We start from the raw sequence: 3998 nt of genomic DNA, 5'->3' as shown, positions 1-3998 counted from the left end.
TTTACGTCTTGATAACAGCGGCACATGTAGGATCTAAAATTATAATATGTTTTAAGCTAGGACTAACTAGAGTTTCATAAAAAATTCAAGTGAAATCGGTTAGGTCATTTCGGAGACTAGCGTATACAAGAAAAATATTTTCATACAAAAATAACACCCAACTTGCCAACTTCAATTTCTCGTAAATTTTTCAAAATTCTTTTATACAAACCTTATCCTAATCAGTGAAGTCGGTCAAGCCATTCTCAAGTGGTGCTCTTACATAAATGAGGCCACTGATTTTTATTTATACAGATTAGGAATATAATATTAAGATTATTTATTTAAATTAGTAATACCAATATTATCAATATTTCATTGACCATCAAACAAAGATAATTATATATTTTATAGTATAAGTATATCTGTATTTAAGTAGAATGTTTGTTTTATATAATATATGTATTGTCTTATTTATTTTTATATACCTACACCCACATTGTCTCATCTCTGCATCACCCAAAGGTTGACTGTTAGAAAATGCCTCAGGCATTAAGTCCACCTGTATACATTTACTGTATATAAAGTTTAAATAAAATAAAATAAAAAAATAATTCAATTATCACTAATCTGCACTGTCTGTGACTTTATTACCTTATCAGAATTAATGAAGTTCAAATAATATTCAGTATATTGTGTGGAATAGCTACTATAATATTTTTAATGTTTCTTCTATAACAGGTGAAATATGGAACATTGCCTATTAGTAATCAATAGGATGTAGAATGACATAGCACTTTTTAAGTAATAAAAAAAAAAACATAATAATACAGGTTTACCCGATATTTTTTTCTGTAACATATTATTAGTAGTAATTCATAATAAAGATATTATATGTATATACCGATAAGGTCGCCCCTGTTCCATCACGGGACAGAATACACACGTCGAAAAGCGACACACCAATTGCACTTCTACCTATCCCTTTGGGAATAAAAGGCGTGTGTAATAAATAATAAAATATATTTTCGAACATTACTTCGCTTCGGTTTCTAACATAAGCACCTTGAAAGGTATACAGCTAAAGATTCAAGAGCGCTCACCTGCTGAGAGGCAATTGTTTGGTTGTGCCTCTGACATTGCTTTAGCTCATGGATGGCGAATGCTGCTTAACATCAGGCGGACCTCTTGCTCGTTTGCCTACTAAGGCAATAAAAAAAAAGATTAAGGATTATACTATTTCATCGTTTGATTGTGAGGAACCACACCGTCCCCGCTTATAAGCAATACTTTGGAGAGCCTTTAACCGCATATCCGACAGATAATTTTGTATAAACATTTGAGCTTCAATTGCTCTATCTAAAGGCATATTCTTCAGTTGAGCAGCAATGCTCCTTCCAAAAATATCGAATTCGTTTTCAGATTCTTCTTTATTACCATCATTTCCAGTATTTTGACATTCTGTTATTATACTGCTATAATCTGTCATCTTTCTTTTCCTTGGATTTATTTTCATATGTGGAGCTCTATATATTTTTGTTTCGGAAGTGCTTGGTTCTTCGACAAGTCTATCATTTTCGTATTCTAAATCTTTTTCTGTTTCATGAACATCATGCGGGTAGTCTTCCTGAAATTGGAGTAGAAATTTTTACTAACATTTAAAAATTACCCATTCTAATGAATTCAAACATATTACGTTTTAATATAATAATAATGATGTCAGTCTTGTGTAATAAACTGTCCCAATGTTGGGCACGGGACTCCTCTACTACTGAGAGGGATGAGGCCTTAGTTCACCACGCTGGTAGTGCAGTTTGACAGACCTTACATACTCTAAAAATTCTTATAAAGAATTTCACAGGTATGCAGGTTTCTATGTAGATCACTCATTAGGTTTACGTTAATTAATACAAAATTGACTAATGGACGTTAGAAAACTAATCAATGTAATTTTGATAAAAATGTCTCTTTTTGATTTATTGTTTATATTTGTCAAAAACTTGATCAGTAACAACAGCAGGTAACGATATTTTTTATTTGTGGTAATTAAAATTTAGTTATGTACTTAAACGATAAAATTACTTTAATATATTAGATATTATAATAATAAAAGATATTTGAAGAAATTACAATAATAATGTACTTATGAGGACTTAAGTTTTTTTCTCGATTGTCGTTTCTGTTCATGAGTTGATACCAAAGACAACATCTCCCAAAGCTCTCAATTGGCCAATGCGGCCAATACCAGATTCTTTTTTTATATTTTTATATGCATAGATATTTTCAAAATAAATAAAAATAAAAAAACTAAATAAAACCGTTTAAAAAAACAAAATAAAGAGTATTTACTTACAACATGACTTGTGTCTCTACTTTCCCCTGAATTAACCGCCAACATCGCATTATGAAAAATCTTAAACCATTTAACGTTCGGAGTATAAACATGACTCGTCGAAGCAGAATCCTTGATCTTCTTAAGTTCCTGAGAATAAGTCGACTTCAAACTCCTTAGTTTATGATGCGCGTCCTTGGGTCCGAAGTCTCTGAGCCCCATACACGCACTTAACTTTACAAGTGCTGCATTACGCGCGTACCTGACTCCGAAACCGTGGCAGTTGACGTTATAAAGGCATTCGTGTTTTATATATTCTGTGACGAATTTAATCGTCTGTTCCTCAGTCCACTTCATGTTAGAAAGTATAAAGTACTCACAAGCCACTGTCTGACGCTAAAGTATAAGTACAGATAGATGTAAAGTACAGCGGACTCGCCACTGCCGACGCTGTAAATGCGAGTGATCAGTAGTGAGTGTCGTCCGGGAGTCGACCAAAATACCACGCGCTACTTCGCACTTGTTCTTCTCGCTCGCACTTTAGTGTGTACGTTCGTTTATTGATCCGCTCGCAGGGATGTTGTGACGTGGAGCGTGTTTGTTTTAAGGTGCACCCACACAGTAATACTATTAATAATAAAGTTAAGGAAGATGTTTGGTTTTGGATTTGGATTTGGATGATTTGCCACCTATGCTATGCTTAGGTGATATAGGTTATGTTTGTTTAATTTTAAACAATATTTCGTTTGTGTCTCCATCTGTATGCCTTTTTTTGCAATAGATTATGACATATAGGACATATCAGCGACGGAGGTTCCGTAACTTCCGATTCCTGCCAGCTTCCCTTTCGTTATTTATGTAAAGTCTATTTATCATAAGAACTGTGACATATTACATCTTCATGATCATTATCTTCAGCCTTTGGAAGTCCACAGCTGAACATATTTCAAGTTATCACATAACAGATGTAAATTACTAGTCAATATGATGTAACAAAATATAGAGCTTCTTTGGCATCTGCGTGAAGACACCTTTACTATTTAACTATGAGTAGTATTTTTCAAGTTTGGTTCCCGTGCCAATCTTACTGGTGTTTTTAGATCTGTCACTACCACACAAAGTTACCATAAACACCAGCACCAGAATATTTCAAAAACTAGACTTTTACATAACGTAAGTTGAATAAGTATAATATTGTCTACTTATATTTTGTACATTATACGACTTAGCTAGCGGCGATAGCCTAGTTGCGTGTGGCGGGCTGAAGAAAGGAATGTCTGCAGGTTCAAAACCCAAGGGCACCTTTTCTTTTTATAAAGATCTGTGAGTAATCTTTGTATATTGTCGCATGCTTAAACCGTGAAGAGAAACATCGTGAGAATACCTGCATATCTGAGAAGTTCTCTATAAGAATTTTGAGGGAATGTAAACCTGCCACCCTGCGCTAGGCCAGCGTGGTGGATTAAGTAAGGCCAAATCCCTTTCGATAGGCTTGTGCCTAGCAGTGGGACAGTATATAATACAGGACTAATATTATTAGGTATACAATTACGATGCAAATGATTATATCGCACCTGCCTGCACTTGTTTTGTGGTTTTTATTATTTTACGATTTAGTAGCTCTGCTGGATATTTAACACATTTAGTTTTTCCTAAAAAATTGGGTCTGTCATGAACTTTAAAGTTA

Source organism: Manduca sexta, chromosome 18 (assembly GCF_014839805.1).
Source record: "Manduca sexta isolate Smith_Timp_Sample1 chromosome 18, JHU_Msex_v1.0, whole genome shotgun sequence".
Taxonomy (NCBI): Eukaryota; Metazoa; Arthropoda; class Insecta; order Lepidoptera; family Sphingidae; genus Manduca; species Manduca sexta.
The sequence above is the reverse complement of the archived record's forward strand: the minus strand, read 5'-3'. Positions refer to the sequence as shown.